The 11,368-nt window shown below is 34.0% G+C and overlaps 1 non-coding gene across 1 annotated transcript; it reads right to left on the bottom strand.

Annotated features, from left to right (window-relative positions):
- Positions 1-7,065: 7,065 nt before the first annotated feature.
- LOC128591069 (small nucleolar RNA SNORA33) lies at positions 7,066-7,195 on the bottom strand. The gene has a single exon (XR_008381505.1). It is a non-coding gene; the product is annotated as a small nucleolar RNA SNORA33 (small nucleolar RNA).
- Positions 7,196-11,368: the final 4,173 nt, after the last annotated feature.

The raw sequence follows: 11,368 nt of genomic DNA, 5'->3' as shown, positions 1-11,368 counted from the left end.
ATTCAGCCATAAACAAAGGTGGAGAATTTACATCTTTTGTGTTTACCTGGACAGATTTGGAGAACCTACTTCTAAGAACCACAAGAATGAAAAGCAAGAATACAGTCTACTCAATACTAGTATCAAACTCTGCTGCTTAACAGGAACATTAGGGGTGGTGGACAGTAAACAGGTGGCGATGAAGTGGCTAAGAGCTAATGGTAGACAGTCAAAACTAAATTTGTACCTAGGAACCAAATTGAACCTAGGAACCAAATTGCAGCTAGGAACTGTCCCCTATGGGTATACGCATAGTAAATAGTTCCTAGTGACCTGTAACTGGCCTATGCCTCATTCTCATCTAATTAAACCTGTGAGGTAATCTTAATCTATCATATAACTTCAATCTACCAGTCACCCCAACAGCAGGGAAGAACAACCAATCCTTCTAGGAGAAAAGTGGGACAAACTAGTGAACTTATAAAAGCAGCCTGCATTCAGACTCCCAGCCTTCCTTCATTCGTGGAAACTGACCTGTCCTCTTTCTCCAAAAACGTATTTTCACTTTGTGTAACTTTCTTATTACTTTCATTCTTTCTATTATGGGATAAGCTGTTTGTGTAAACCTTCTTTGTGTCTGTGATCACTGCATCATCAGCTTGACTTGCTACCAGTACTCATTCTTGACTCTGGGAGCTAGGGGGGGCTCTAGGTGCCTCCAGAGGGACCTAGCAGGAGGAATTACAAGTATCATTGCAAAGTGTATGAAAACAGGGTGATGTATTTCCTATCAGCCAGTAGCGATGCATCCTATTTATATTTTATCTAAATATGACTGTTTAGTTATATTGTCTAAGGACATTGTCTTAAGGACAATGCTAATTTTTAATATTCTCTTTTATCCAAAAGCCATGAACAGTGCCCTGCATATAGCAAGCATCCTTTTGAAGACTATACTAAATTGTTGAAGACTATAATAAATTGTATGACTAATATATTTCCATTTTAAAAGAAAGAGTAAAAATCATCTAGGATTTTTTTTCATAACCAGCAAGGTATTTTGCATCTCTCCTTTGTGTAATCCACTATGGAAAATAAAAAATATAAATAGTGTATTGCTTTTAACTTCTCAGGGTAGACATTTTCCATAATAAAGACATAGGAGACATTTTCTATAAGAAAGACATACAGCACCATATCACCCAGGAGTCTGTAGAGTCTTATCCATTAAGCTTGGTTAATCCCACCAATAGCAATCACCTTTACAAATGAAGATTTTCTTTTAATAGCTTCTCCCTTTTTACTTCTTCTACTTCTTGTTCATGGGCTATACATAAATATAAGAAATTATTTCTTTGCAATACCTTTTCCTTCCCTCTGTACTTGTATTTGATGCTATTTTTCCTATTTGTATTTTTTATTTAATTGATCATTTCTTATTTTCTTATTTCATCGCATTAAGTTATCATGAATTATTTTACAAATAAAAAACAGAATACCTTTAAGAAGAAAAAACAAAAATGACCTGTTTGCTAATTAAACTATACACACTAAAAACAGGCAACATAAACCTCGAAAGCTCTTAAAAATCTCCATATTCAGAAGATTCAAGAAATATCCAGATAATTCTCCATTTTCCTACGGTGAAACCTACTTTTCCTCAGAATCAGGGTCAATTCAATTCCTCTTAAATGCATATAAATCTTAGGGTGTATTTTTCCATTTTTCTTTGGGACTAAATAGGAATTTAAAAAAAAAGGGTGAACTATTATTTATAGCATTGTTTCTAAAAGATAAATATATTAACATTTCTAATCGTAATATAATGTCTACAGCAGAGTTTTTAATTTGCGGGTTACCATAGCAAATACATTTTTTTAGTCTAAATATCATTAAAGTTTCCTTCAAATTACAATTTAGTGCCCTCAGAGGTTAAATAAGTATTGGCAAGGGACATTGGACACGTGAAATGGTAAAAATCTTTCCTTGACATTTAGATAACACAAGTAAAATTCATTTTCAGTAATCATGATCCATTTAATACAATATGTAGAAGATTGATATTTAGCGGTTTGTGAACTGACATTTGTAAATAGACCAAAAATTGTTTTCCTTTTTCTAAACACAACTTGAATGAATAAAATTTAATTAAGAGAAAATGAGAATGGAAAATGGAAAAATAATTTAATGATAAACAAGGAAAACATATCTTTCTATGGGATAATTTGGACTGTTTTCTAGGCAGCTAAATTTTGTAGTAAATATAATCGGTTTAAGTTATTGATGAAAATTTTATTTCTATAACATATATGAAGTTTAATTTTTAAAGACATTTTATTATAGAAATCCTTGAAATTGTTTCAAACAAAATATTATAATATTACTTTTGTTGCAGATATTCAATTTTGCTGAATAGAAGAAGATGAAATATGAGTAAAAATATAAGCATTAGTTTTTAATTAACTCCCTTAGTTTAGATTTTAGACAAACTAACTCCCTTAGTTTAGATTTTAGACAAATTCTTATCACATAAGAATGTTCAGGATCAGGTGAGACTATTTATTGTAGATGTTAATGGTCAAGGTCTGATACAAATTATGTCAGGTTAAATTCTCAGGTTTCATTACTGTTAATCAGTTCTCACATCTTCTATGACTTGCTTTTTAAAAGACTGGCCAGTTGTCTCACGTATGTGTCATTGGCAATTACAGAAACAAAACAGGAAATGAGGGGTTTGAGGGAACCCATGAAGACTCCAGAAGAAATAGAAAAGTAAACAGAAAAGGATTCTGTTTAAAATTGATATGTATATTTATTTTATGTATATATATAATATATATACATATGACTTATAATAAAATTATAAATCTTAATAGGATACATTCTTGAATAAAATTAGATACCACTGCTCCCTGGATGCAATATTAGATTTCTTTGATATTATTACAATTTTATAAATTGAAGACATGTTACCATGAGCAAAATTATCACTTAGTCATAAACTTTTTTCTACACCATTTTGATAAAATGGTCACAATGCTATATTTACTTTCTAATACTACTTTCTACTTTTTCACAGCTGTCTCCTATGTCTCTATATGTTTACTTCTCACTCTGGTGTAGACTGCTAGTGCTATCTACTAAATATGAGAGAATTGAAATTCTCAGAAAGAAAATTGGGAAATTTTTTATATTCAACTGAAGACATGGACTTTGAAACAGAAGAAAACATTAATCTTTTTTCATTCATAATGGCCAGTTGATAAGAGAAAATCCTAGGAATTATAGTTCCTGCTATTCAGTTTGATAGCCACTGAAATAAAAAAAATTCAATGAAAAATTTCCATGACTGATGAATTTTATCCAAGTTATATAAATAGACTATGTAATGACACTAAGATCGGGAACCAGTTACTATGATAAAAAGCTGCGTAATAATTAATTTGTGATTTGTAATTAATATTTGTAATTTATTTTATTTATATAATTAAATTATTTTAATTCCCTTTCTTGAGATATTAGAGAAATCCAAGGATAGAGGAATGAAAATGAATGCTCAAATTTATGCTGTCTTTGAACTTAAAATGTCCTTTTATGCATTAATTAAAATTAGTTCAAATACATTCAATTCAGTAAACACTAATGGATGGAGTATTAATTTCTAGGTACTGATCTGGGCATTCAAAATTAAAAATTAATTTTGTCTTAAAAATTTCCCATTAGTTCAGGGGAGCCATAACTAAGCACAATAACAAGGTAAGATAAAAAAAAATGGAAGTCACATTTGAATTAGGCAGATGAATATATCATAAGAAATTCTTTCAGCTGGAGAGAATATTAAAATAAAATAAGCTCAGAGTTGGGAGGTACAGCATATTGAGAGAATACTAAATAATTAGGGGCCAGCTTGTTGCAGCCAAGTGCAAGGGAAAGACTGCCCAAAATACAAGGACATGTTGTATATGTCATTTACTTATTCTTTTTCTAGAACGGAAAAGGTGAAAATATCTTTTAGGTTACTGTCTTAGATGGATCATCGATATAATTATTGAAATGGACATAATAAATTGGAGAATTAGGAAGTCTACTGCTAACATAGCAGTGAATGTGGGTTAACAGAAAATGGGAATTGAAAGGGCTTGTCACAATGACATTTAACAGTTTCAACACCAGAGAATACGGTAGAGAAGTAGTGAAGTTGAATTAGGAGGAGGCCTATTCTGGCAGCACGTCACCAAGGAGTGTTTGAGACATAGGGAAAATGTCTTACATCATTTGGGCAGGATTCTTGGAATCAAGGCAGGAAAGTAGAGGAATCCTCTCTATGTGATTTACTGTGAGTACTAACATTGCAATGGAGTGTGTTTAGAATGGAAATTAGCAAAGGGAGCAAGAGGACATGGGTAAGTGACAGCTCCCTGGAATGAAATGACAGCCAAAAGCACAGCTGAAAATGTATTTGCTGTTTTTGGCGGTCATTTTTCTTTAAGGAATTTAACATGATGCCACTCAATTTTGTGATCCCTGGGTGAGTACTTTGGGCAAGATTATGGAAAGTATATTCTATTAGATTTTGGAAAAGAGAAATTCTGAGGGAGAAAATAATCCAGGCAAGGCAAACTTCCAGATTTAATTTTAAAATTGTAAATATCTAGATACGTTCAATTAAAACGGCATTCATATTTTGAAGAGCTGACACTGAGCATCTGTCATATATTGACAAGATGTTGCAGTAGGAGACCAACTGTCTAGACCGCTTAGTAAGGGATTACATCTCAAAAGAAATTGTATTATTATATATTGCATAAATTGTATTTTAATATGATGACATTCCTTTTTTATATACAGAGTTTTGTGATTTTTATGAGATTTTTAATAGCTTCTGAAATTATTTTATTTAATCAATTTTGCTTCCCATCCTAGATGCCTTGTTAGTTCCTGTCCTGACAAGAGCTTCCAGTCACTGAAAAATAGCAACATTAGATAAATAAGTTATATTTTTAAGATTTTTAAATATCTATTTAAGAACCAAGTCACCTTTCAAGTTGCATGATAATTAATAAAAAAAAACAGCCCCCCCCAAATAAATAATCCCTACCATACAGTTAACTGCTCTGCACTTTCCTGTCAGGATAATCCATTGGCACGGAACAAGAATAATCTTAAATGGCTGTGTTTATCATACTGTGTTTTTGCTTGATATTTAGAGTAAATGATAAAATAAACTCCAGTTAATTGGCTGGTCATCATATTTGGGACATGGCAAAGAATAACAAATAGGATAGTACCAAATAAATTTCTTACAGGAATATATGTGAAATTATGTTCATGTGCAGGCTTACACTTGTGTTTTTATTTTTATTCATCTTAACAACAACAGAAAAAAAGAATTATTGGGGCTGATATTTAAGTTTGGCTTCAGTGGTATTAATCAGCAATAATCAATTGTATTTTGATATTTTTCAATTTAGATTAAGTCGTTTTAAGTTAACTAGTATACACTCAATTCCATGATGTCCTATAAAGAGTCAATTACAGATAAGCTTAAATATAGAGATAATATTAAGAAGGGGGACTGTATATCTTGGCTTTGCTTACACATCACCAGCTGTTTTCTTCCTTTCCTTCCCTCCTGTATTCCTTCTTTTCTTATTTTTTGCATTCTTTATTTACTTCTTTTTAGTATAATAATCAGTGATAAACCATACAGTGTATAGCATTATAACAACAGTTTTCATGGAAATCAATTATAGGCTCAAACTCATGGAAACTAATAAAGTATCTGAATTTGACTGCTGTTTTGTTTGTCAGGTTAGCTAGTTAGAGTTAATGCAACTTAAGTTTGTTTTCTAAAAATTATGATTGCTCTCAGTATAATTGGAAATATAATTAAAATATGAAAAGCTATATTTTCAGATAGTAGAATAAAAGCTCTCCTAGTACCCCGAATATTGAAAATATACATATATATCCACATCATATTTCTAGCTCTCTGCTTATGAATCGAATAATAAGCAACTGTGGCATTGAAAATTGTACTGTAGCATTTTAGAGGTCATATAAGTACGCTGAGCAATATTCCTCCCACACCCCCAGTCAGCCAAGCAGCCAGTATAACTTCTGTTCATTTTTTCTAATCCTTGTTTTACCCTATTCGACGTTTACTTTTACATTAACCTTTTGGGATTTGAGTGAAAGAGGAGAAAAATAAAGTTTCAGACCTATTTCAGTAATTTTATAGAGAGGCCTAAATCTTTAAAATACATTTAGGAATAGAACAAAACATTTCCTTGAGGGCAACTTGTGATTTTATTAGGAAAAATGTACAGTTCCCATGTCAATGTTTTAACCTTCGTTTTAGAATAGTAACAAGTATTAAGAAACGTGAATATTTTATAGGGTCTTACTGGTAGATTTGGGCATATGTTATTTACATTAACCAAGAGTCCATCTAAACTGAATGGCATCCAAAAAGAACTTCCCAACGGTCTCACTGCTCAGCTGAGAAAGCTTAGAACAAGAGACCTCTATAATAGAAGAGAAAGGGGGAAAACTGGCAGCCCCAAATGAGGGAAAACATAGCCCTCCCTGTTTTTCTTGCTACTTTCCTCTTTCTTTCTTTCTCCACATGACATGGTTAGATCTACCAGTCTGCTGGCAGAGGGAGAGGGATGAGTTGAGGATATTAGATTAAAGTGAGCAGGCAAAGAGCCAAGGCAGCCAGAAATAACTGGTGAGAAGTATAGGTTCTAGACAAGGAGAGGAATGAAAGGACCGGCACCAAGAACAACACAAGGAGAGAGGTGACACTTGGGGAAGTCTGCCAGCTCCTTCCAGTGTTTCTCATCCACCCTCAGCTTCTTCCCTAGCACAGCTTTTTGACACAACTGAAAATTGATGTCTCCCAGGGGCCCTTCATCCACGCCAGAGCCTTTTTCAGGGGAGGTTGCAGGTTCTAAAATATGATTTTTTTCCTGCAATTTCTCATTAACATTTAGAAATTCCACTAAGTTCTTAACGCTACTCATGGTGAAGCTTTAATCATTAACTGTCTTATGAAAATGCATTCCATCATTCAAATTTGTTACATATATTTGTTCCAAAACTTTAACAACTTTGATATCCTCAAGGCTTGTAACATGACTTTACCATTTTACCAGCTTTTTAAAAATTTCTGCAGAAACACATTCAGGTAGGCAGATGCATTAGCTGGCTTCAAACACTCTTAATATGTCAGGATTTCAGGACTGTGTAGTAAATTTATTATGTTCCCTGCACACTAATCAATGTAACTTCCATTTCAAAGTTCTATCTCTCATTTTTTTAAGAAAAACATACACACTTATTTCCCTTTGAGGCTTATGCAATTTGAGCCCTTTACCCTCTCCTACTTCTGGTTACTGTTCATTACTTTGTGAATACTCCCAGTCATTTATTAATAACTTCAGCAAATGGATTTTATTCTTTCACTCCACTGAAACCTCTGTCCCATTCACATTTCCTCTACCATCATTGTGTTTGATCCATCTCTCTCCATGACTGTTCAGTTGCTTGACCTTTTTATTTGCAGCTACTTTTCTTGAGTTGCCCTAAAGTCAAACCTAGAAATTGTCACTTGTGGAAACGGCACCATCTATGAAATCAGCATTTCCAGCAACCACTTGTTCATCACTGACTTCCTTCCACTTCACTTGCTCAGTTAGCTTCATTGATGAATTTATCTCATTGAAGTCCTCGACCCAGCATTTGTACACCACCTATCAGCCCCTTTCTCAGATTCACTAACCTCTTTGGTTAGCCTTGATTCTACGCTATACACATACTCACTCTTTGCCATTTATTTTAACTCCTTCGATTCTCCTTCTATTTTACTTGCACTAAATGGAACTTCTTGTGTAATTCAATAGTCACAAGAAAATGGTTGAAATTTGCTGGAGGAAATCCTGGAACTAATATATCTTAATTTATTTTTTAAAGCAAGGCTTATTGCACTACAATTTACATAAAATTTACTTCATCCTTTTCAGGAGTATAGTATTCTGATTTTAACAAGCACTACTGTATGTGGTAATCACCACTGTAATTAGAACATGGAAAATTCCCTCTTGTTTCTTTGTAGTAATCATCTTTTCCACCTCCAGTTCTTAGTAAGCACTTGAGATTGGATATGCTAATGGATGACAACAAAACCATATATAAAAATAGAATTCTCATCCAGAATCTGCAGCAATCAATCCAAAGAGGCAAACAACAAACTCTATAGCAATTGGCCCAAAATAGCCAGGACTTAATTAATAGCTACTATTTTTGCTAATTTTTTTTTTCCACTTTCAATATTAGGCTAACAAAACAAAGCCAAATGTGCTTCCTTAACCAATTACATAGGCTGTCCACTTCTAGTCAATCCACCTCCAACTTCTGCAGGCGCCAAACTTCCAATTAGAGCTTACCTGAAGCCTTCCCTGTGTTGCACTCTAAATACATGGTTCCCTGAAGCTTCCTCTGAAATTGTTGTACACAGAGAAAATGGGAAGTTATAGCTAAATGTACCTTTATTTACAAAGAATTTATTTTAAAATTTTACAAAGAGGTGACTAACGCACAGAGAATTAGTAACAGTGCATCATTTTACAAAATATTCTCGATGTATTGGTCACTTCTTTGTAAAATTTAGTAAAAAATAGTTTGTATTCATTCATTTGTATTTTTAACTCCTTTGTTTGCCTTCAACTTTCTGCCAAGATCAGGTAATAATTGCTGAATCCCCTGCTATGGAAAAATCTGAAAACATAGACTTGTCTTGTTTTCATTTGGGTGGTCTTCATATATTTCCAGTGCTTTCCTGGAGGTTCCATAGAGACACCATGGAGCAGATCTTAGCCTTCAAACAAGTATGGTACCCACCAAGGCCCCTGGTGTCTTGCTGCTGGAGGATTGCTGAGGCTGCACTGATGTTGTAACTCAGAACTGGGCCCAAACATGGCTCTGAGTTTTGGTTTCCATTTACTTGGCTTATTTGGTGGAATCAGGCCCTGGTTATCACTGCTTGGTGTTGGGGTGTCTAACAGTGTATTTGTCATGAGAAGGAAAATGATAAGGTAGAACACAGGCATCAGCCTGCTGTCCACACCTCTCTCACATATTGATGACTTTGAACTGGCGCACACTCATTCCGTATCATTAATAAAATTGGATGAGACTGTCCTTTATATCCTCTTTGTGTACTGAGAAAATAGCTTTCATCTACAAAGTGTGTTCCGCCTGGCAAGGGGCACACATTTCTGAGTATGCATTCAAAGGATCCCAACTATCAGGTTAGGGGTCCAAGACACAAGTGCACAAGGATACATTTCTAACGACCATTGCCAGCTCTGGTGAAAGACCATTGCCACCTCTGGTGGATTGTCTAAGTCTAAAATCTATTCTTTTCCAGGAAAATGACTGCTCTTATATGGACTCTCATTACAATCCTGATTCCTGTACTTCTCTTTCTAAAAGGCATAATTTTACCAAGGATTATACAAGCCTTTAGTAACAACCCTGGGAAACATTTTATTTGAACACAATTGTTTATTCCAGAGAACATGTTAACAAAAAAGGGAATGATTTATCAGGCCAAATGAATAACATTTTTTGATCAGCATGTAGAGGTCTTTAAATAAAATTCTAAATAACAAATAGCTGGTTCTTTGGATCTAGTTGTAGGCTCCACACTTGACCTCATGGTTTCTCGTGCACTAAAAATATTACTAATGAGTGCAGTCACTCAACGCTTTTCAGCCAGCCAATTACCTTGTGCAGGATTCTGTTACACTCTCCCCTTTCCATTACTATTCATCACTGCAACAACCTGAATCCTGCTAACTGTCCTGACCCTACCAGCGGAAAAGGAACATTATGATTATTTTAGTTCAGTTAGGAAATTTTCTATACTTCACTCAAATTTGAGTTTCTCATTAAGAACCTGGACTTAATATTATCTTTTGTAGGGTCATACCTCAAAACTACAAGTGGATCCCACCAAGAATTAATGAAACTATCACTAATCTACTATCTCCTTTAAAATACAGTTTTCTTTTTTTTGTCATTGTTGTTTTTTATTTTTTTCGTCATTACATCCGTATGTCAGCGAATCTTTTTTTATTTTTATTTTTTTGCATATTTTTTTATTGTTAAATCATAGCTGTGTACATTAGTGCAATTGCCTGTACCCATTCTAAGATGCACCATAGATGTGGCCCCACCCATTACCCTCCCTCCACCAAAACCTCCCCCCTCCCTTCTCCTTCCTTTTCTAAAGTGTAATTTATATGTCATAAGCAGATTTTTTATCCTCTTAGCATAAAATGATTGAAATTTATCCGATGTTTAGCAGGTATCAGAAGTTAATTTGTTTTTATTACTAAAAGTATTTTTTATGGATGGAAAACAATTTGTTTACTCATTTATCAATCAGTGAGCATTTAGGTGAGTTTTATTTTGGCATAATTATAACTTATTTCCCGAAAACTTTTTCTACACATTTGATCATAGTAATTTTATTTATAAAGGCCAAAAACTAGGAACAACCCATTTTCCTTCATCTTGTTACATCTACTCAACAATAAAAGAAACAAACTATTGATACAACTATTGGTATCACAACTTAAATGACTCTTAAAGGCGTCATTCTGAGGAGTGTAGGGGAAAAGGCAACTGCAATGGGTTATGATTCCACTTACATGACAATCCCCAAATTGATGGGAATGGAATGATAAGGAAAAAATATTTGCCGTTGCAAAGACTTAGGGTTGGGAAGGATGTGTGATTAAGGAATGAAAGCATTTCTTTGTGGTGATAGAACAATTCCATATCCTAACTGTAATGCTTATCACTTGTATCTGTACAAGTGATAATTTTTTTAAAAACAAACACACACACGGTACAAGTATAAATGGCTGAAATCTGAATTATTTGTTTTAGTTTATTCTTGTGAGTATAACAAAATGCTGCAAACTTAGTGATTTTATAAAACATAGAAATTAATTTCATAGTTAGGAAGGTTAGGAAGTCCAAGATCAAGGTGCCAGTAGGTCCACTGTCTAGTGAGGTTATTCTCTGCTTCCAAGGTGACACCCTGTTGCTCCATCCCATGAGGGAGGAAAAGACTGTGTGCTCACGTGGTAGAAAGGACACAAGGGGCAGAAAATGGGGAACTCCTTCCATCAAGCCCTTTTATATGGGCACGTGATCCCTTCATGACAATGGGGCTCTGGTGATTCAATCGTCTCCCAAAGGCCACACCTCTTAATACTGTTGCAAAGAGAATTCAGTTTCAACATGAATTTTAGAAAAGATAATATTCAAACCATAGCAGTCTACACATAATAGTTTTATCCTACTGTCAGAA

The sequence above is a fragment of the Nycticebus coucang genome, chromosome 7, assembly GCF_027406575.1.
Source record: "Nycticebus coucang isolate mNycCou1 chromosome 7, mNycCou1.pri, whole genome shotgun sequence".
NCBI lineage: Eukaryota > Metazoa > Chordata > Mammalia > Primates > Lorisidae > Nycticebus > Nycticebus coucang.
This window is presented reverse-complemented; position numbering and strand designations above follow the sequence as displayed.